This window comes from Panulirus ornatus, chromosome 47 (assembly GCF_036320965.1).
Source record: "Panulirus ornatus isolate Po-2019 chromosome 47, ASM3632096v1, whole genome shotgun sequence".
Classification (NCBI taxonomy): Eukaryota; Metazoa; Arthropoda; class Malacostraca; order Decapoda; family Palinuridae; genus Panulirus; species Panulirus ornatus.
Genome location: NC_092270.1, coordinates 16,144,282 through 16,167,588, shown reverse-complemented (window position 1 = coordinate 16,167,588; position 23,307 = coordinate 16,144,282). Strand labels below are relative to the sequence as shown.

The following is a 23,307-nucleotide window of genomic DNA, read 5'->3' as shown; positions in this document are numbered from 1 at the left end:
GCTTTTACTACCTCTTCTCTGTTTACCAAATCATTTTCCCTAACCCTCTCACTTTGCACACCACCTCGACCAAAACACCCTATATCTGCCACTCTATCATCAAACACATTCAACAAACTTTCAAAATACTCACTCCATCTCCTTCTCACATCACCACTACTTGTTATCACCTCCCCATTTGCGCCCTTCACTGAAGTTCCCATTTGCTCCCTTGTCTTACGCACTTTATTTACCTCCTTCCAGAACATCTTTTTATTCTCCCTAAAATTTAATGATACTCTCTCACCCCAACTCTCATTTGCCCTCTTTTTCACCTCTTGCACCTTTCTCTTGACCTCCTGTCTCTTTCTTTTATACATCTCCCACTCAATTGCATTTTTCCCAGCAAAAATATAACTGACTTTTATATTCCTCTCCTGTGTCTCCCCTGATGATGTGATTATTACACGAAAGTGCACTTGGGAACTCTTCGTGTTTCATTTTCCCCGTGGACTCATAGGAATATATATATATATATATATATATATATATATATATATATATATATATATATATATATATATATATATATATATATATATATATATATATATATATATATATATATATGTATATATATATATATATATATATATATATATATATATATATATATATATATATATACATATATATATATATATATATATATATATATATATATATATATATATATATATATATATATATATATATATATATATATATATATATATATATGTATACATATATATATATATATACATATATATATATATATATATATATATATATATATATATATATATATATATATATATATATATATATATATGTAATTAGTTTCAATATATATTTAAACGAAAAATTTATTTTTGTTGATATTACCCGAGTTTCAGTGTAAAGTGCCGTAATCAGAAATCAGCAAACTCCTGATCCACATATCCTCTACCACTTCTGAAACCACACTGCTTCTCCTCAGTCTGATGCTCTGTACATGACTCACCCTCTCAATCGATCCCCTCCCATACAACTTACCAGGAGTACTCAAGAAACCTCTGCCTCTGTAGTTTGAACACTCACCTTTATCCCAATAGGTTAAGTTGACTGGAAGACGAGGGATGATCAAGGCGTAATTCTGGTTGGGGTGTCCTTAGTCTGGATTCAGTTCTGTTATGAAGTGGCCTCATGTGTTTTGATATATACCGATATAGATAGATAGATAGATAGATAGATGGATACATAGACTCACAGATAGATAGTTAGAATGATAGATAGGTATTGTATTGACCACAAAAACTACAAGTTGTAAGATGAACAAATACGTTATGGTGCATGATTAAAATCGTGAACAACAAATCAGTGAATTAAGATACACAATATCTTAATGACGAAACAAAACAAAACATTAGAATACATCACTAGGAAATCGTAGCAAAAACCAATGATGCAAGAGAAGTATGATGATTCTATAAGTTTATTTCTACTTCAACATACAGGTATAGAATGGTTGGCGGTAGCCACAACTTGATAAAACAAGAGATACACCGTTCAATTAAAGGTTTCCAGATACAGATAACACGATGCACGTGCGTTCCTCACCCCCCTTCAGCCACGAGACTTTTGACCAGTTGCTCGCCTCATTGACATCCACTTGTAGTGGTTGCCACTGAGGGCCAGGTAGATGGCCTTTGTTCCTTCAGTTTGAGCGAAGGTGTAGTAGCTCATATGGAAGTCAGTTGCTGCCAGAACGTTGATGGTTATAGAGAAGGTACGTGCTGCAGATATGAGAGATAGATTATCTCCGAAGGCGTTGCCAGACAGTCTCACGAGATTGTCTTGCCACCTGTGTTCTCTCCTCTCTTCCACAGGTAGGCTCTCTGTGTAATCACTCATCACGTCTGGTCTCTCTATGTCGCCGGAATAATCCATTGAGGTGATCACGTCTTGAAATTGGACGCCTCCCTGGCCAGTGGGGTTGAGGCACAGGTCTGCCACAATCTTATGTCGGACAGAAACATGCGTTTCCCGTATGCCGTCGAGGGCCTGCATGGAGCGAGCCATGCAGTGGAACATGCAGTGGCCGTCTGGAGGCACGTCATGCACTTGTAAATACAATATTTCGACCACGTTCTTAATGGCCGTCCAGGGCCTGGCAAAGTGCATCACGTAGTCGTCTGGCAGGCTTTTGATGATGTCAGGGAAATCCCCTCCACCGATGACAGGGATGTCCCCTCCAGTGACGTCAGGGATGTCTCCTGCAGTGACGTCAGGGATGTCTCCTGCAGTGATGTCAGGGATATCTCCTGCAATGACGTCAGGGATGTCTCCTTCAATGACGTCAGGGATATCTCCTGCAGTGAAGTCAGGGATGTCTCGTGCAGTAACGTCAGGGATGTCTCGTGCAGTGACCTCAGGGATGTCTCCTGCAGTGACGTCAAAGATGTCTCGTGCAGTGACGTCAAGGTCAGCCTTGACCAAGGTCAATTTGAGCACAAGGGACGGGAGGGAGAAGATGACCAGGAAGGTGACCATCCTCCAGTAAACACCAGGTCTCCCACATGATGGAGACTCACCTCGTCCTCCTCCGCTGGTCTCCTCCCCCAGCTGCTGCCGGAGATCTCTCACTTCACCTCGCCTCAGGAGATAAGTGTAAAGTGACCCCATGTAGGGCACTCTGCTCCATGGGGAGGTCAAGATCTCCAGGTCAGCCCGGAAAACCAAGGTGGGAACTGGGAAGAGACTGCCCAGCAGGGGCACCTTCTGCACCATGGTCCTCATGTAGTATTTTTCTGCGTGAATCTTCCTTAGATGCTCCATGAGATCCACTTGTTCTTGATGATGACGTCTGTCTGCCAGACGGAAATACAGCCACAAGGCAGTACTGAAGATGATGAACAGAACAACTTGTTTCATTTCTTTCTTTTTGGGTATTTAACTGCTTACGTTACACTGGCTACTGTGTATTATGAGTAATGTCCTTTATGCATAGAGATATATAGTGCGCTTGGGATTTTTCACGACATCATATCCTCACTTTCGAATTGTTGTGAATTTCAGGGTATTGTGAAGATAAGGGAAAGGTATAGTAAATATAAGGATTTTATGAAAAAGAGGTTTGTCGTAAAGATTGGGGAAGGATATTGTGAATGTAAGGATGTTATGGAGATGAGTTTGTAGTAAAGATAATGGAAGATTATTGTGAACATAAGGATGTTATGAAAATGAGGTTGTAATTAAGATAAGGGAGAGGCATTGTGAACATAAGGATGTTGTGAAGATGAGGTTGCAGTAAAGATAGTGAATGGATATTGTGAATATAAGGATGTTATGAAGATGAGGCTGTAGATAAGGGAAAGGCATTGTGAAGAGAAGATGTTATGAAGATAAGGTTGCAGTAACGTAAGGGAAATGCATTGTGAGTATAAGCATGTTATGAAGTGAGGTTGTAAAGATAAGGGATGGATGTTGTGAAGATGAAGTTGTAAAGATTAGGGATGCGTGTTATGAAGATAAGGTTGTCGTAAAGATAAAGGAAAGGCATTCTGAATATAAGGATATTATAAAGATGAAGTAAAGATAACAAAGATATTGTGAAGATGAGGTTGTAAAGATAAGGGAAGGATATTGTGAAGATAAGGATGTTATATAAAAGTTGTAGGAGAAAGAGAACCAACACTGTGGTAGAGGAGGTGGTAGTTATGCTGCCAACCGTCCCATATAAGAAGTCGGTCTTCCGTACAAGGACGAATCAGTCGAAGTAACTTTAGAATTATAATCTGCATAAAGTTGGATGTTTGAGATATATATTATAGAGACATCATCATGTCCTCTGGCTGTTCAGCCCTGCCACTGTGTGGTTCTGTGTCTCATTGTAGCAGTAACTGACACACCTCCCAGGCCCACCCAACCCAGACCAGACTGCATGTCGACCTTCTGTCTAAGACCCTAGCATTGACCTCCCTCACAACTATAAACAAATCCAACAGCCATGGTGACATCACACACCCCTGCCGCAGACCGACCTTTACCTGGAACCTTTCACCCTCCTCTCTGCCTACTCCTACACTGGCCATATTCACATATTACAAAATCCTCCATGTAGATTGTACCAGCTCTCCTCCCGCACCATATACTATGAAGATAATGTCTTCCTTCCAAGGACATCACCATGATCTCCATCATACCACTTACTGTAAATCTTTTTCTCTCTAATATTAGTCACAGTTTCTTCAAAGCAAACACCTGATACACACATCCTCTACCACTTCTTCACCCTCTCAATCAATCGCTTCCCATACAATTTACCAACGATGATGATACAGCTGATTCAGGTGAGAAACTCCGGAAGTTGGTGACTGAGTTTGGTAAAGTGTGTGAAAGAAGAAAGCTGAGAGTAAATGTGTATAAGAATAAGGTTATTAGGTAGAGTAGGGTTGAGGGACAAGTCAATTGTGAGGTAAGTTTGAATGGAGAAAAACTGGAGGAAGTGAAATGTTTTAGATATCTAGGAGTAGACTTAGCAGCGAATGAAACCATTGAAGCGGAAGTGAGTCACGGGGTCGGGGAGGGGGCGAAGGTTCTGGGAGCGTTGAAGAATGGGTGGAAGACGAAAACGTTATCTCGGAGAGCAAAGAGGGGTATGTTTGAAGGAATAGTGGTTCCAACAATGTTATATGGTTGCAAGGCATGGGTTGTGCAGAGATGGGTGGATATGTTGGAAATGAAATATTTGAGGACAATATGTGGTGTGAGGTGTTTTGATCGAGTAAGTAATGAAAGGGTAAGAGAGATGTGTGGTAATAAAACGAGTGTGGCTGTGAGAGCAGAAGAGGGTGTGTTGCAATGGTTTAGACACATGGAGAAAGTAAGTGAGGAAAGATTGAAAAAGAGGATATATGTGTCAGAGGTGGAGGGAACGAGGAGAAGTGGGAGACCAGTTTGATGTGGAAGGATGGAGTGAAAAAGATTTTGAGTGATCAGGGCCTGTACATACAGGATGGTGAAAGGAGTGCAAGGAATAGGGTGAATTGGAACGATGTTGTATACCGGGGTCGACGTCCGGTCAATGGATTAAACCATGGCGTGTGAAGAGTCTGGGGTAAACCATGGAAAGTTTTGTAGGGCCTAGATGTGGAAAGGGAGCTGTGGTTTCGGTGCATTACACATGACAGCTAGAGACTGAGTGTGAACGAATGTGGCCTTTTTTGTCTTTTCCTAACACTACCTCGCGCGCATGGGGATAGGGGGTTACTATTTCATGTGTGGCGAGGTGACGATGAGAATGGATGAAATCAGTAAGTATGAATAAGTACATGCATGTACATGTATATGTATATGTCTGTGTATATATATGTATGTACACGTTGAAATGTATAGATGTGTATATGTACGTGTGTGGGGGCGTTTATGTATATATATGCGTATGTGGGTGGGTTGGGTCTGTTTATCGTGCGCTACCTCGCTAACCCAGGAGACAGCGGCTAACTATAATAAGTATATATCTATCTATCTATATTTATCCCTGGCGATAGGAAAGAAAGAACACTTCCCACGCATTCCTCACGTGTCGTAGAAGGCGACTAAAGGGGACGAGAGCGGGGGATTAGAAACACTCCCCTCCTTGTATTTTAACTTTCTAAACGGGGAAACAGAGGAAGGAGTCACGGAGGGAGTGCTCATCCTCCTCGAAGGCTCAGATTGGGGTGTCTAAATGTGCGTGGATGCAACCAAGATGAGAAAAAAGGAGAGAAAGGTAGTATGTTTGAGGAAAGGAACCTTCGCGTTTTTGCTCTATGTGAAACGAATCTCAAGGGTAAAAGGGAAGAGTGGATTGGGAATGTCTTGGGAGAAAAGTCAGGTATTAGTGAGAGGAAGAGATCAAGGGAAGGAGTAACACTACTCGTAAAACAAGAGTGGTGGGAGTATATGATACAGTGCAAGAAAGTAAACTCTAGATTGGTATGGGTAAAATTGAAAGTGGATGGAGAGAGATGTGTGATTATTGGTGCATATGCATCTGGGCATGAGAAGAAAGATCATGAGAGGCAAGTGTTTTGGGAGCAGCTGAATGAGTGTGTTAGTAGTTTTGATGCACGAGACTGGGTTATAGTGGTGTATGATTTGAATGCAAAGGTGAGTAATGTGGCAGTCGAAAGAATAGTTGGTATATATGGGGTGTTCAGTGTTGTAAATGGAAATAGTGAAGAGCTTGTAGATTTATGTGCTGCAAAAGGACTGGTGATTAGGAATACCTTGTTTAAAAAGAGAGATATACATAAGTATACGTATGTAAGTAGGAGAGATGGCCAGAAAGCGTTATTGGATTACGTGTTAATTGATAGGCGCGCGAAAGAGAGACTTTTGGATGTTAATGTGCTGAGAAGTGCAACTGTAGCCGTTAGTGGATTAGCCATTATATATGATATCAAATATCGTTATTTTGAATAATGATGACACAAGTACTTTTCCATTTGATGCAAGACACATCTTAATCAGATATGGATGATTTTGAATCTGTTTTCAATTAGCTCTATCTTAGAACTTCCTTGATCCATCTATCTCTTTCGATATGATTATTTTGTTTTGATTGGAATTTTGCAGTTTACTGTATCAGATGCCTTAGGGAAGTGAAGAAAAACTAAATATTTTCCTTCCTTGCATCAGAGTTTCATAAATGGTTTTGTGATGGATTGCCAGTTCATTTTAGTTTGTTTACTTAGTCGGAAACCATTTTGATGATAATGGATATCTTTGTTATTAATCAAGTTTCCTAATTCTTAGTTTTATCCCTTGTTGATTTATAGCCAACCTTGTGTACTGATATCTTAAGTTTCATTTTATGAATATCCACAGAATAGTTTGGAAATAGTATTTGTAGCTTTAGTACAGCATTTTTACCACATTAAGAGAATATTTCTTCATACAGTTGTTTTAATGTCTTTACTGAATATTCGTTTAGTCAGTAAGCATTCTGCTAATGTAAGATCCAGTTATGCTATATTCTTACTTTAAATGGTCAAATCGCAGATGATATATACTCTGTCTTATCAATTAATGATAAACATCCTTTTTCATTCTGTACGCTGTTTTGTATAACGTGGTTATCATTTATTCTATCTTTTCTTACAAGTAATTGCCTTTCTTCATTGTCATTTCTTTATTCTACTTTTTCTATCCGTTTCTTTCTTAAAGCTTATCACATCTTCTTTAGACAATCTTAAGTCATCAAACTCGTTTTCCTTATATTGTATTTTTGCCTTTATACTACACTTTTCAGCAATGCAAGTCCTTTCTTTTCGTGTCTCTTTATGGCCTACAGACACCAGGTTCCAATTTATACATAGAGTGACATTGCTAAAACCATTTCTGATATAATATTTTGGAAGTGTAAGCTCAAGTGCCTTAATCCACTAACGGCTTCCAATAGTGTGATATGTTTGTTTTCATTCATTTCGACCTTAAAGGTTGTAGGTTCTTTTATAATATGATTGGCAGTAATTGGTTTTTGAACATCACCGTGTGTGATGAATACCTCATGAGTTGTAGGACTCAGATCAGTCTTTCATTATTGTCGTGTTAATATATGGTTTACTGGAACTTCGTTGTATAAATGACATACATTTTCATATGACGTATTGATTGAGGCAACTCTCATTGTCAAGAAGACTTTACTTAATAGTTTTTCTGTTACTGTCAGCTGATTGAAAGATAAATAGGAGATTGTTGGTTGTGGTTAGTACTTGGATGGGTGACCGCCTGGGAACACCAGATGCTGTTGGCATTTTCATATATAATTACCCTTCTTTTCGATTTTCATATAATTTTACAAATATTGACAACTACATTTTTGTATATGATATTTGACTGATTAATTTTCCTCTTTTAGTTTAAAGATTTTGCCTATTTATGTTTATTTCCTGTTTAAGGGTTTCTTCCCTATTTTACGTTTACATTTTATATGATATCAAATATCGTTATTTTCAATAATGATGACATAATTACATTTCCATGTGATGCAAGACACGTCTAAATCAGATATGGATGATTTTGAATCTATTTTCAATTAGTTCTCTCTTAGAACTTCCTTCATCCATCTATCTCTTTTGACATGATTATTTTGTTTTCATTGGAATTTTGCAGTTTACTGTATCAGATGTCTTAGGAAAGTCAAGGAAAACTAAGTATTTTCCTTCCTTGCATCAGAGTTTCATAAATGACTTTGTTATGGACTAGCAATTTACTTTTAGTTTCTTTACTTATTAGGAAACCATTTTGATGGTAATGGATATCTTTTTTATCAATCAAGTTCGCTAGTGGTTAGTTTTATCCCTTGTTGATTTATAACCAACCTTGTGTACTGATATCTTGTGTCATTTTATGAATATCCACAGTATAATTTGGAAATAGGATCTGTAGCTTTAGTACAGCATTTTTACCATATTAAGAGAATATTTCTTCATACAGTTGTCTTAACGTTTTTACTGAATATTCGTTTAGTCAGTAAGCATTCTGCTAATGTAAGATCCTCTGATACTATGTTCCTACTTTAAAAAGTCAAATCGCAGATAATATATACTCTGTCTTATTGATAAATGATAAACATCCTTTTTCATTCTGCAAGCTGTTTTGTATAACGTGGTTATCATTCACTCCCTCTTTTCTTACAAGTAATTCCCATTCTTCATTGCCATTTCTTTATTTTACTTCTTTTCTTTTTTATTGCTTATCCCATCTTCTATTGACAATTCTGAGGCATGAAACTCGTTTTCCTTCTCTTGTATTTTTGCCTTTATACTACACTTTTAAGTAATGTAAGTCCTTTCTTTTCGTTTCTGTTTATGGACTACAGACCCCATGTTCCAATTTATACATAGAGTGACATTGTTAAAACAATTTTTGATATAATATTTTAGAAGTGTAAACTCAAGTGCCTTAATGCACTAACGGCTTCCAATAGTGTGATATGTTTGCTTTCATTCATTTCCACCTTAAAGGTTGTAGGTTCTTTTATAATATGATTGGCAGTAATTGGTTTTTGAACATCACCGTGTCTGATGAATGCCTCATGAGTTGTAGGACTCAGATCAGTCTTTCATTGTCGTGTCAATATATGGTTTACTGGAACTTGGTTGTATAAATGACATACATTTTCATATGATGTATTGATTGAGGCAACTCTCATTGTCAAGAAGACTTTACTTAATAGTTTTTCTGTTAATGTAATCTGATTGCAAGATGAATAGATGTTTGTGCAGTGTTGCTGTCAACGGCCACACCACGTTGAAAACACCGTTCTCGGCCGATCAGCGAAGTTAAGCAGCGTTGGGTGTGGTTAGCACTTGGATGGGTGACCGCCTGGAACACCAGATGCTGTTGGCATTTTGATATATAATTACCATTCTTTTCGATTTTCATATATTTTTACAGATATTGACAACTTCAATTTTGTATATGATATTTGACTGATTAATTTTCCTCTTTTAGTTTAAAGATTTTCCCTATTTATGTTTTATTTCCTGTTTGATAAGGTTTTCTTCCCTATTTTACGTTTACATTTTATATGATATCAAATATCGTTATTTTCAATAATGATGAAACAAGTACTTTTCCATTTGATGCAAGACACATCTTAATCATATATGGATGATTTTGAATCAATTTTTGATTACCTCTTTCTTAGACCTTCCTTCATTCATCTATATCTTTTGATATAATTATTTTGTTTTGATTGGAATTGTGAAGTTTACTGTATCAGATGCCTTAGGGAAGTGAAGAAAAACTAAATATTCTCCTTCCTTGCATCAGAGTTTCATAAATGACTTTGTTATGGACTAGCAATTTACTTTTAGTTTGTTTTCTTAGTAGGAAACCATTTTGATGGTAATGGATATCTTTTTTATCAATCGAGTTCCCTAATGGTTAGTTTTATCCCTTGGTGATTTATAGCCAACCTTGTGTACTGATATCTTAAGTGTCATTTTATGAATATCCATAGTATAGTTTGGAAATAGTATTTTTAACTTTAGTATAGTATTTTTACCATATTAAGAGAATATTTCTTCATACAGTTGTCTTAATGTTTTTACTGAATATTCGTTTAGTCAGAAAACATTCTGGTAATGTAAGATCCTCTTGATACTATATTCCTAATTTAAATGGTCAAATTGTAGATACTATATACTTTGTTTTATTGATAAATGATAAATATCGTTTTCCATTCTGCACGCTGCTTTGTATCAGTTGCCTACCATTTATACCCCGCTCTCTTGCAAGTGATTCCCGTGTGTAACTGTCAGCATTTCTTCACTTTGTTTTACTTTCTCTATCCTTTTCATACTTATTGGTATTAATTCTAGTTTTGTCATTTTGTCCTCACCAAAAAATGTTTTCCATATCCTGTAATTTTCCCACTATAGTACTGTATCTTAGTAATGTAAGTCGTTCATTTTCGTTTCTGTTTCTGGCCTACAGACACCAGGTTCCAAGTTATACATAGAGTGACATTGTTAAAACCATTTTTGATATAATATTTTGGAAGTGTAAGCTCAGGTGCCATAATCCACAAATGGCTTCAACAGTGTGAGGTCTTTGTTTTCATTCATTTCCACCTTAAAGGTTGTAGGTTCTTTTATAATATGATTGGCAGTAATTGGTTTTTGAACATCACCGTGTGTGATGAATACCTCATGAGTTGTAGGACTCAGATCAGTCTTTCATTGTCGTGTTAATATATGGTTTACTGGAACTTGGTTGTATAAATGACATACATTTTCATATGATGTATTGATTGAGGCAAGTCTCATTGTCAAGAAGACTTTACTTAATAGTTTTTCTGTTACTGTAAGCTGATTGCCAGATAAATAGGAGATGTTTGTGCAATATTGTTGTCTACGGTCACACCACGTTCAAAACACCACTTTTCGTCCGATCAGCAAAGTTAAGCAGCGTTGGGTGTGGTTAGTACTTGGATGGTGACCGACTGGGAACACCAGATGCTGTTGGCATTTTGATATATAATTATCCTTCTTTTCGATTTTCATATATTTTTATAGGTACTGTCAACTTCATTTTTGTATGATATATGACGGATTAATTTTACTTTTTTAGTTTCAAGATTTTGCCTATTTCAGTTTCATTTCCTGTTTAAGGTTTTCTTCCCTGTTTTACGTTTACATTATATTTGATATCAAATATCGTTATTTTGAATAATGATGACACAAGTACTTTTCCATTTGATGTAGGACACATCTTAATCAGACTTGGATGATTTTGAATCAATTTTCAATTAGCTCTGTCTTAGAATTTCCTTGATCCATCAATCTGTTTTGATATGATTATTTTGTTTTCATTGGAGTTTTGCAGTTTACTGTATCGGATGCCTTAGGGAAGTCAAGGAAGACTAAGTATTTTCCTTCCTTGCATCAGAGTTTCATAAATGACTTTGTTATTGACTAGGAATTTACTTTTAGTTCGTTTACTTGGTAGGAAACCATTTTGATGGTAATGGATATCTTTGTTATCAATCAAGTTCCCTAATGGTTAGTTTTATCCTTTGTTGATTTATAGCCAACCTTGTGTACTGATATCTTAAGTGTCATTTTATGAATATCCACAGTATAGTTTGGAAATAGTATTTGTAGCTTTAGTACAGCATTTTTTACCATACTAAGAGAATATTTCTTCATACAGTTGTCTTAATGTTTTTACTGAATATTCGTTTAGTCAGTAAGCATTCTGGTAATGTAAGATCCTCTGATACTATATTCTTACTTTAAATGGTCAAATGCGAGATACTATATACTTTGCTTTATTGATAAATGATAAATATCGTTTACCATTCTGCACGCTGCTTTGTATCAGTTGCTTACCATTTATGCCCTGCTCTCTTGCAAGTGATTCCCGTGTGTAACTGTCAGCATTTCTTCACTTTGTTTTACTTTCTCTATCCTTTTCATACTTATTGGTTTTATTTCTTGTTTTGTCATTTTGTCCTCACCAAAAAATGTTTTCCATATCCTGCCATTTTCCCTCTATAGTACTGTATTTTAGCAATGTAAGTCGGTCATTTTCGTTTCTGTTTGTGGCCTACAGACACCAGGTTCCAAGTTATACATAGAGTGACATTGTTAAAACCATTTTTGATATAATATTTTGGAAATGTAAGCTCAAGTGCCATAATCCACTAATGGCTTCCAACGGTGTGATGTCTTTGTTTTCATTCATTTCCACCTTAAAGGTTGTAGATTCTTTTATAATATGATTGGCAGTAATTGGTTTTTGAACATCACCATGTGTAATGAATACCTCATGAGTTGTAGGACTCAGATCAGTCTTTTATTGTCGTGTTAATATATGGTTTACTGGAACTTGGTTGTATAAATGACATACATTTTCATATGATGTATTGATTGAGGCAACTCTCATTGTCAATAAGATTTTACTTAATAATCTAATACGGTAAACTGATTGCAATATAAATAGGAGATGTTTGTGCAGTAGTGTGGTCAATGGCCACACCACGTTAAAAACACCGCTTCTCGTTCGATCAGCGAAGTTAAGCAGCGTTGGGTGTGGTTAGTACTTGGATGGGTGACCGCCTGGGTACACCAGATACAGTTGGCATTTTGATATATAATTACCTTTCTTTTCACTGTCCTATGTTTTTATTAGATACTGATACCTTCACCTTTGTATATCATATTTGACTGATTAATTTTCCTCTTTTAGTTTAGATAATTTGCCTATCTATGTTTTATTTCCTGTTTAAGGCTTTCTTCCCTATTTCACGTTTACATTATATATGATATCAAATATCGTTATTTTGAATAATGATGACACAAGTACTTTTCCATTTGATGTAAGACACATCTTAATCAGATATGGATGATTTTGAATCTGTTTTCAATTAGCTGTGTCTTAGAACTTCCTTGATCCATCTTTCTCTTTTGATATGATTCTTTTGTTTTCATTGAAATTCTGCAGTTTACTGTATCAGATGCCTTAGGGAAGTCAAGGAAAACTAAGTATTCTCCTTCCTCGCATCAGAGTTTCATAAATGGTTTTGTGATGGATTGCCAGTTTATTTCAGTTTGTTTACTTAGTAGGACACCATTTTGATGGTAATGGATATCTTTGTTATCAAGTTATCAAGTTCCCTAATGGGTAGTTTTATCCCTTGTTGATTTATGGCCAACCTTGTGTACTGATAACTTAAATGTCATTTTATGAATATCCACAGTATAGTTTGGAAATAGTATTTGTAGCTTTACTACAGCATTTTTACCATATTACTTGAATATTTCTTCATAGGGTTGTCTGAATGTTTTAACAGTATTTTCGTTTAATTTGTGAACATTTTATTAATGTAAGATCCACTGATAGTATCTTCGTACTTTAGATTGTCAAATCTCAGATGAAATATAATCTGTTTTATTAATACATTATATGTATACTTTTCAATTCTGGACGCTGCTTTGTATCACTTTCTTATCTTTTATTCCCTCATATCCAACAAGTCATTTTCTTTTTCATTTTCAGCGTTTCTTTATTTTTGTTTTGTACTTTTACCTCTTAATGTTTCTATCTTCCTTTTACAATCGTTTCTAACGAAATTTGTTTTCCATATCCTGTGTTTCTGCATAAATGCTACATTTTTAAGTAATGTAAGTATTTCTTTTTCTAAATTAATGGCCTACAAAGACCTGGTTCCGATTTATACATAGAGTGACATTGTTAAAACCATTTTTACATATTTTGGAAATGCCATAATCCACTAACGGCTTCCAATAGTGTCATATGTATGTTTTCATTTATTTCCACCTTAAAGGTTGTAGGTTGTTTTATAATATGATTGCACTAATTGGTTTTTGAACATAACCGTCTGTGATGAATACCTCATGAGTTGTAGGACTCAGATTAGTCTTTCATTGTCGTGTTTACATATGGCTTGCTGGAACATGGTTGTATAATGACATACATTATCATATGATATATTGATTGAGGCAAATCTCATTGTCAATAAGATTTTACTTAATAATCTATCTATTACGGTAAGCTGATTGCAAGATAAATAGGAGATGTTTCTGCAATGTTATTGTTAACGGCCACACCACGATGAAAACAAAACTTCTCGTCCGATCAGCGAAGTTATGTTGCGTTGGGTCTGGTTAGTACTTGGATGGGTTACCGCCTGGGAAGACCAGATGCTGTTGGCATTTTGATATAAAATTACCTTTCTTTTCATTGTCGTATGTTCTTATAGATACTGATACCTTCACCTTTGTATATCATATTTGACTGATTAATTTTCCTCTTTTACTTTAGATATTTTGCCTATCTATGTTTTATATCGTGTTTAAAGCTTTCTTCCCTATTTTACGTTTACATTATATATGATATTAAATATCGTTATTTTGAATAATGATGACACAAGTACTTTTCCATTTGATGCAAGACACATCTTAATCAGATATGGATGATTTTGAATCTCTTTTTAATTAGCTGTGTATGAGAACTTTCTTGATCCATCTTTCTCTTTTGATATGATTATTTTGTTTTCATTGGAATTCTGCAGTTTACTGTATCAGATGCCTTAGGGAAGTCAAGGAAAACTAAGTATTCTCCTTTCTCCCATCAGAGTTTCATAAATGGTTTTGTGATAGATTGCCATTTCATTTTAGTTTGTTTACTTAGTAGGAAACCATTTTGATGGTATTGGAAATCTTTGTTATTCATCAAGTTCCCTAATGATTAGTTTTATCCCTTGTTGATTTATAGCCAACCTTGTGTACTGATATCGTAAGTGCCATTTTATGAATATTCACAGTATAGTTTGGAAATAGTATTTGTAGCTTTAGTACACCATTTTTACCATATTAAGAGAATATTTCATCATACAGTTGTCTTAATGATTTAAATGTATTTTCGTTTAGTTTGTGAGCATTTTATTAATGTAAGATCCACTGATAGTATCTTCGTACTTTAGATTGTCACTTTCTTATCTTTTATTCCCTCTTCTCCTGCAAGTCATTTTCTTTTTCATTTTCAGCGTTTCTTTATTTTTGTTTTGTACTTTAACATCTAAATGTTTCTATCTTCTTTTTACAATCGTTTTTAACCAAATTTGTTTTCCATATCCAGTGTTTCTGCATAAACGCTACATTTTTAAGTAATATAAGTATTTCTTTTTCTAAATTAATGGCCTAGAAAGACCTAGTTCCGATTTATACATAGAGTGACATGGTTAAAACCATTTTTACATATTTTGGAAATGCCATAATCCACCAACGGCATCCAATAGTGTAATATGTAAGTTTTCATTTATTTCAACCTTAAAGGTTGTAGGTTATTTTATATGATTGGCAGTAATTGGTTTTTGAACATCACCGTGTGTGATGAATACCTCATGAGTTGTAGGACTCAGATCAGTCTTTCATTGTCGTGTTTATATATGGTTTACTGGAACTTGGTTGTATAATGATATACATTTTCATATGGTGTATTGATTGAGGCAACTCTCATTGTCAATAAGACTTTACTTAATAATCTTTGTTACAGTAAGCTGATTGCAAGATAAATAGGAGATGTTTGTGCAGTATTATTGTCAACGGCCACACCACGTTGAAAACACCGCTTCTCGTCCGATCAGCGAAGTTAAGCAGCGTTGGGTCTGGTTAGTACTTGGATGGGTGACCGCCTGGGAACACCAGATGCTGTTGGCATTTTGATATATAATTACCTTTCTTTTCATTGTCGTATGTTTTTATAGATACTGATACCTTCACCTTTGTATATCATATTTGACTGATTAATTTTCCTATTTTATGTTTAAATATTTTGCCTATCTATGTTTTATTTCCTGTTTAAGGCTTTCTTCTCTATTTTACGTTTACATTATATATAATATTAAATATCGTTATTTTCAATAATGATGACACAAGTACTTTTCCATTTGATGTAGGACACATCTTAATCAGATATGGATGATTTTGAATCTGTTTTCAATTAGCTGTGTCTGAGAACTTCCTTCATCCATCTTTCTCTTTTGATATGATTATTTTGTTTTCATTGGAATTCTGCAGTTTACTGTATCAGATGCCTTGGGGAAGTCAAGGAAAACCAAGTATTCTCCTTCCTCGCATCAGAGTTTCATGAAAGGTTTTGTGATGGATTGCAGTTCATTTTAGTTTGTTTGCTTTGTAGGAAGCCATTTTGATGGTAATGGATATCTTTGTTATCAATCAAGTTCCCTAATGGGTAGTTTTATCCCTTGTTGATTTATGGCCAACCTTGTGTACTGATAACTTCAGTTTCATTTTATGAATATCCACAGTATAGTTTGGAAATAGTATTTGTAGCTTTACTACAGCATTTTTACCGTATTACTTGAATATTTCTTCATACACTTGTCTTAATGTTTCAACTGTATTTTCGTTTAGTTTCTAAGCATTTTATTAATGTAATATCCACTGATAGTATCTTCATACTTTAGATTGTCAAATCTCAGATAAAATATAGTCTGTTTTATTAATAAATTATGAGTATACTTTTCAATTCTCGACGCTGTTTTGTATCACTTTCTTATCTTTTATTCCCTCTTCTCCTGCAAGTCATTTTCTTTTTTATTTTCAGCGTTTTTTTATTTTTGTTTTGTACTTTTACCTCTTAATGTTTCTATCTTCTTTTTACAATCGTTTTTAACCAAATTTATTTACCATATCCTGTGTTTCTGCATAAATGCTACATTTTTAAGTAATACAAGTATTTCTTTCTCTACATTAATGGCCTACAAAGAACTGGTTCCGATTTATACATAGAGTGACATTGTTAAAACCATTTTTACATATTTTGGAAATGCCATAATCCACTAACGGCTTCCAATAGTGTCATAAGTATGTTTTCATTTATTTCCACCTTAAAGGTTGTAGGTTCTTTTATAAAATGATTGGCAGTAATTGGTTTTTGAACATCACCGTGTGTGATGAATACCTCATGAGTTGTCGGACTCAGATCAGTCTTTCATTGTAGTGTTTATATATGGTTTACTGGAACTTGGTTGTATAGTGACACACATTTTCATATGATGTATTGATTGAGGCAACTCTCTTTGTCAATAAGACTTTAATTAATATTCTTTCTGTTCTTGTAAGCCGATTGAAAGAAAAATGGAAGATGTTTATGCAACATTATTGTCAACGGCCACACCACGTTGAAAACACCGCTTCTCGTCCGATCAGCGAAGTTAAGCAGCGTTTGGTGTGGTTAGTACATGGATTTGTGACCGCCTGGGAACACCAGATGCTGTTGGCATTTTGATATATAATTACCTTTCTTTTCATTGTCGTATGTTCTTATAGATACTGATACCTTCACCTTTGTATATCATATTTGACTGATTAATTTTCCTCTTTTAATTTAAATATTTTTCCTATCTATGTTTCTTTTCCTGTTAAAGGCTTTCTTCCCTATTTTACGTTTACATTATATATGATATTAAATGTCGTTATTTTGAATAATGATATCATAAGTACTTTTCCATTTGATGCAAGACACATCTTCATGAGATATGGATGATTTTGAATCTGTTTTCAATTACCTTTGTCTTAGAACTTTCTTGATCCATCTTTCTCTTTTGATATGATTATTCTGTTTTCATTGGAATTCATTGAAATTCTGCAGTTTACTGTACCAGATGCCTTAGAGAGGTCAAGGAAAACTAAGTATTCTCCTTCCTCGCATCAGAGTTTCATAAATAGTTTTGTGATGGATTGCCAGTTCATTTTAGTTTGTTTACTTAGTAGGAAGCCATTTTGATGGTAATGGATATCTTTGTTATTAATCAAGTTCCCTAATGGGTAGTTTTATCCCTTGTTGATTTATAGCCAACCTTGTGTACTGATATCATAAGTGTCATTTTATGAATATCCACAGTATCGTTTGGAAATAGTATTTGCAACTTTAGTACAACATTTTTAACATATTACGAGAATATTTCTTCATACAGTTGTATTAATGTTTTAACTGAATATTCTTTTAGTTTGTGAGTATTTTATTAATGTAAGATCCACTGATGATATCTTCGTACTTTACATTGTCAAATCTCATAAAATATATATGCTGTATTATCAATAAATAATAAATATACTTTTCATTTCTGGACGCTGCTTTGTATCACTTTCTTATCTTTTATTCTATCTTCTCCTGCAAGTCATCTTCTTTCTCATTTTCAGCGTTTCTTTGTTTTTGTTCAGTACTTTTATCTTTTAATGTTTTTATCTTCTTTTTACAATCGTTTTTTAATCAAATTTGTTTCCATATCCTGTGTTACTGCATAAATGCTACATTTCCAAGTAATATAAGTATTTCTTTTTCTACATTAATGGCCTACAAAGACCTGGTTCCGATTTATACATAGAGTGACATTGTTAAAACCATTTTTACATATTTTGGAAATGCCATAATCCACAAACGGCTTCCAATAGTGTCATATGTATGTTTTCATTTATTTCCACCTTAAAGGTTGTAGGTTATTTTAAAGTATTATTGGCAGTAATTGGTTTTTGAACATCACCGTGTGTGATGAATACCTCATGAGTTGTAGGACTCAGATCAGTCTTTCATTGTCGTGTTTATATATGGTTTACTGGAACTTGGTTGAATAATGACATATATTTTCATATGATGTATTGATTGAGGCAACTCTCATTGTCAATAAGACTTTACTTAATAATCTTTCTGTTACGGTAAGCTGATTGCAAGATAGATAGGAGATGTTTGTGCAATATTATTGTCAAGGGCCACACCACGTTGAAAGCACCGCTTCTCGTCCGATCAGCGAAGTTAAACAGCGTTGGATGTGGTTAGTACTTGGATGGGTGACCGCCTGGGAACACTAGATGCTGTTGGCATTTTGATATATAATTACCTTTCTTTTCATTGTCGTATGTTTTTATAGATACTGATACCTTCACCTTTGTATATCATATTTGACTGATTAATTTTCCTATTTTAAGTTTAAATATTTTGTCTATCTATGTTTTATTTCCTGTTTCAGGCTTTCATCCCTATTTTACGTTTACCGTATATATGATATTGAATACCGGTATTTTGAATAATGATGACACAAGTACTTTTCCATTTGATGCAAGACACATCTTAATCAGATATGGATGATTTTGAATCTGTTTTCAATTAGCTTTGTCTTAGAACTTCCTTGATCCATCTTTCTTTTTTGATATGATTATTTTGTTCTCATTGGAATTCTGCAGTTTACTGTAGCGGATACCTTAGGGAAGTCAAGGAAAACTAAGTATTCTCCTTCCTCGCATCAGAGTTTCATAAATGGTTTTGTGATGGATTGCCAGTTCATTTTAGTTTGTTTACTTAGTAGGAAACCATTTTGATGGTAATGGATATCTTTGTTATCAATCAAGTTCCCTAATGGGTAGTTTTATCCCTTGTTGATTTATGGCCAACCTTGTGTACTGATAACTTAAGTGTCATTTTATGAATATCCACAGTATAGTTTGGAAATAGTATTTGTAGCTTTACTACAGCATTTTTACCATATTACGAGAATATTTCTTCATACAGTTGTCTTAATGTTTTAACTGTATTTTCGTTTAGTTTGTGAGCATTTTATTAATGTAAGATCCACTGATAGTATCTTCGTACTTTAGATTGTCAAATCTCAGAAAATATAATCTGTTTTATTCATAAATTATAAGCATACTTTTCAATTCTGGACGCTGCTTTGTATCACTTTCTTATCTTTTATTCCTCTTCTCCTGCAAGTCATTTTCTTTTTCATTTTCAGCGTTTCTTTATTTTTGTTTTGTACTTTTACCTCTTAATGTTTCTATCTTCTTTTTACAATCGTTTTTAACCAAATTTGTTTTCCATATCCTGTGTTACTGCATAAATGCTACATTTTTAAGTAATATAAGTATTTCTTTTTCTAAATTAATGGCCTACAAAGACCTGGTTCCGATTTATACATAGAGTGACATTGTTAAAACCATTTTTACATATTTTGGAAATGCCATAATCCACTAACGGCTTCCAATAGTGTCATATGTATGTTTTCATTTATTTCCACCTTAAAGGTTGTAGGTTCTTTTATAATATGATTGGCAGTAATTGGTTTTTGAACATCACCGTGTGTGATGAATACCTCATGAGTTGTAGACTCAGATCAGTCTTTCATTGTCGTGTTTATATATGGTTTACTGGAACTTGGTTGTATAATGACATACATTTTCATATGATGTATCTATTGAGGCAACTCTCATTGTCAATAAGACTTTAAAATTAATATTCTTTCTGTTCCTGTAAGCTGATTGCAAGATAAATAGGAGATGTTTGTGCAATTTTATCGCCAACGGCCACACCACGTTGAAAACACCGCTTCTCGTCCAATCAGCGAAGTTAAGCAGCGTTGGGTCTGGTTAGTACTTGGATGGGTGACCGCCTGGGAACACCAGATGCTGTTGGCATTTTGATATATAATTACCTTTCTTTTCATTGTCGTATGTTCTTATAGATACTGATACCTTCACCTTTGTATATTATATTTGACTGATTGATTTTCCTCTTTTAGTTTAAGTATTTTGCCTATCTATGTTTTATTTCCCGTTTAAGGCTTTCTTCCCTATTTGCGTCTACATTTTATATGATATTAAATATCGTTATTTTGAATAATGATAACATAAGTACTTTTCCATTTGATGCAAGACACATCTTAATCAGATATGGATGATTTTGAATCTGTTTTCAATTAGCTTTGTCTTAGAACTTTCTTGATCCATCTTTCTCTTTTGATATGATTATTTTGTTTTCATTGGAATTCATTGAAATTCTGAAGTTTACTGTACCAGATGCCTTAGAGAGGTCAAGGAAAACTAAGTATTCTCCTTCCTCGCATCGGAGTTTCAATAATAGTTTTGTGATAGATTGCCAGTTCATTTTAGTTTGTTTACTTAGTAGGAAACTATTTTGATGGTAATGGATATCTTTGTTATCAATCAAGTTCCCTAATGGGTAGTTTTATCCCTTGTTGATTTATAGCCAACCTTGTGTACTGATATCTTAAGTGTCATTTTATGAATATCCACAGTATCGTTTCGAAATAGTATTTGTAGCTTTAGTACAGCATTTTTACCATATTACGAGAATATTTCTTCATACAGTTGTCTTAATGTTTTAACTGAATATTTGTTTAGTTTGTGAGTATTTTATTAATGTAAGATCCACTGATAGTATCTTCGTACTTTAGATTGTCAAATCTCAGAAAATATATATGCTGTTTTATTAATAAATAATAAATATACTTTTCATTTCTGGACGCTGCTTTGTATCACTTTCTTATCTTTTATTCCATCTTCTCCTGCAAGCCATCTTCTTTCTCATTTTCAGCGTTTCTTTGTTTTTGTTCAGTACTTTTACCTTTTAATGTTTCTATCTTCTTTTTACAATCGTTTTTAATCAAATTTGTTTTCCATATCCTGTGTTACTGCATAAATGCTACATTTTTAAGTAATATAAGTATTTCTTTTTCTACATTAATGGCCTACAAAGACCTGGTTCCGATTTATACATAGAGTGACATTGTTAAAACCATTTTTACATATTTTGGAAATGCCATAATCCACTAACGGCTTCCAATAGTGTCATATGTATGTTTTCATTTATTTCCACCTTAAAGGTTGTAGGTTCTTTTATAATATGATTGGCAGTAATTGGTTTTTGAACATCACCGTGTGTGATGAATACCTCATGAGTTGTAGGACTCAGATCAGTCTTTCATTGTCGTGTTTATATATGGTTTACTGGAACTTGGTTGTATAATGACATACATTTTCATATGATGTATTGATTGAGGCAACTCTCATTGTCAATAAGACTTTAATTAATATTCTTTCTGTTACTGTAAGCTGATTGAAAGATAAATAGGAGATGTTTGTGCAATATTATTGTCAACGGCCACACCACGTTGAAAACACCGCTTCTCGTCCGATCAGCGAAGTTAAGCAGCGTTGGGTCTGGTTAGTACTTGGATGGGTGACCGCCTGGGAACACCAGATGCTGTTGGCATTTTGATATATAATTACCTTTCTTTTCATTGTCGTATGTTCTTATAGATACTGATACCTTCACCTTTGTATATCATATTTGACTGATTAATTTTCCTCTTTTAATTTAAATATTTTGCCTATCTATGTTTTATTTCCTGTTTAAGGCTTTCTTCCCTATTTTACGTTTACATTATATATGATATTAAATATCGTTATTTTGAATAATGATAACATAAGTACTTTTCCATTTGATGCAAGACACATCTTAATCAGATATGGATGATTTTGAATCTGTTTTCAATTAGCGTTGTCTTTCTTGTCTTTCTTGATCCATCTTTCTCTTTTAATATGATTATTTTGTTTTCATTGGAATTCATTAAAATTCTGCAGTTTACTGTACCAGATGTCTTAGAAAGGTCAAGGAAAACTAAGAATTCTCCTTCCTTGCATAAGAATTTCATAAATAGTTTTGTGATGGATTGCCAGTTCATTTTAGTTTGTTTACTTAGTAGGAAGCCATTTTGATGGTAATGGATATCTTTGTTATTAATCAATTTCCCTAATGGTTAGTTTTATCCCTTGTTGATTTATAGCAAACCTTGTGTACTGATATCGTAAGTGTCATTTTATGAATATCCACAGTATAGTTTGGAAATAGTATTTGTAGCTTTAGTACAGCATTTTTACCATAGTACGAGAATATTTCTTCATACAGTTGTCTAAATGTTTTAACTGAATATTTTTGTTTAGTTTATGAGCATTTTATTAATGTAAGATCCACACATAGTATCCTCGCACTTTTGATTGTCAAATCTCAGATAATATATATTCTTTTTTATTAATAAATGATAAATATACTTTCTGGACGCTGCTTTGTATCACTTTCTTATCTTTTACTCCATCTTCTCCTGCAAGCCATCTTGTTTTTCGTTTTCTACGTTTCTTTGTTTTTGTTCAGTACTTTTACCTATTAATGTTTCTATCTTCTTTTTACAATCGTTTTTAATCAAATTTGATTTCCATAGCCTGTGTTACTGCATAAATGCTACATTTTTAAGTAATATAAGTATTTCTTTTTCAACATTAATGGCCTACAAAGGCCTGTTTCCGATTTATACATAGGGTGACATTGTTAATACCATTTTTACATATTTTGGAAATGCCATAATCCACTAACGGCTTCCAATAGTGTCATCAGTATGTTTTCATTTATTTC

General features: G+C 34.1%; 3 non-coding genes and 6 pseudogenes across 3 annotated transcripts; all 9 read left to right on the top strand.

Moving 5' to 3' along the window:
* The first annotated feature begins 9,282 nt into the window (after positions 1–9,282).
* Positions 9,283–9,399, top strand: LOC139763747 (5S ribosomal RNA; annotated as a pseudogene).
* A 1,507-nt stretch (positions 9,400–10,906) lies between these two features.
* On the top strand, positions 10,907–11,024 carry LOC139763746 (5S ribosomal RNA; annotated as a pseudogene).
* A 1,499-nt stretch (positions 11,025–12,523) lies between these two features.
* LOC139763736 (5S ribosomal RNA) lies at positions 12,524–12,642 on the top strand (annotated as a pseudogene).
* A 1,473-nt stretch (positions 12,643–14,115) lies between these two features.
* LOC139763743 (5S ribosomal RNA) lies at positions 14,116–14,234 on the top strand (annotated as a pseudogene).
* A 1,387-nt stretch (positions 14,235–15,621) lies between these two features.
* Positions 15,622–15,740, top strand: LOC139763766 (5S ribosomal RNA). The gene has a single exon (XR_011716245.1). It is a non-coding gene; the product is annotated as a 5S ribosomal RNA (ribosomal RNA).
* Positions 15,741–17,209: 1,469 nt separating this feature from the next.
* Positions 17,210–17,328, top strand: LOC139763740 (5S ribosomal RNA; annotated as a pseudogene).
* A 1,479-nt stretch (positions 17,329–18,807) lies between these two features.
* Positions 18,808–18,926, top strand: LOC139763790 (5S ribosomal RNA; annotated as a pseudogene).
* Positions 18,927–20,394: 1,468 nt separating this feature from the next.
* On the top strand, positions 20,395–20,513 carry LOC139763767 (5S ribosomal RNA). The gene has a single exon (XR_011716246.1). It is a non-coding gene; the product is annotated as a 5S ribosomal RNA (ribosomal RNA).
* Positions 20,514–21,991: 1,478 nt separating this feature from the next.
* On the top strand, positions 21,992–22,110 carry LOC139763765 (5S ribosomal RNA). Its single transcript, XR_011716244.1, has one exon. It is a non-coding gene; the product is annotated as a 5S ribosomal RNA (ribosomal RNA).
* The last annotated feature ends 1,197 nt before the right edge of the window (positions 22,111–23,307 follow it).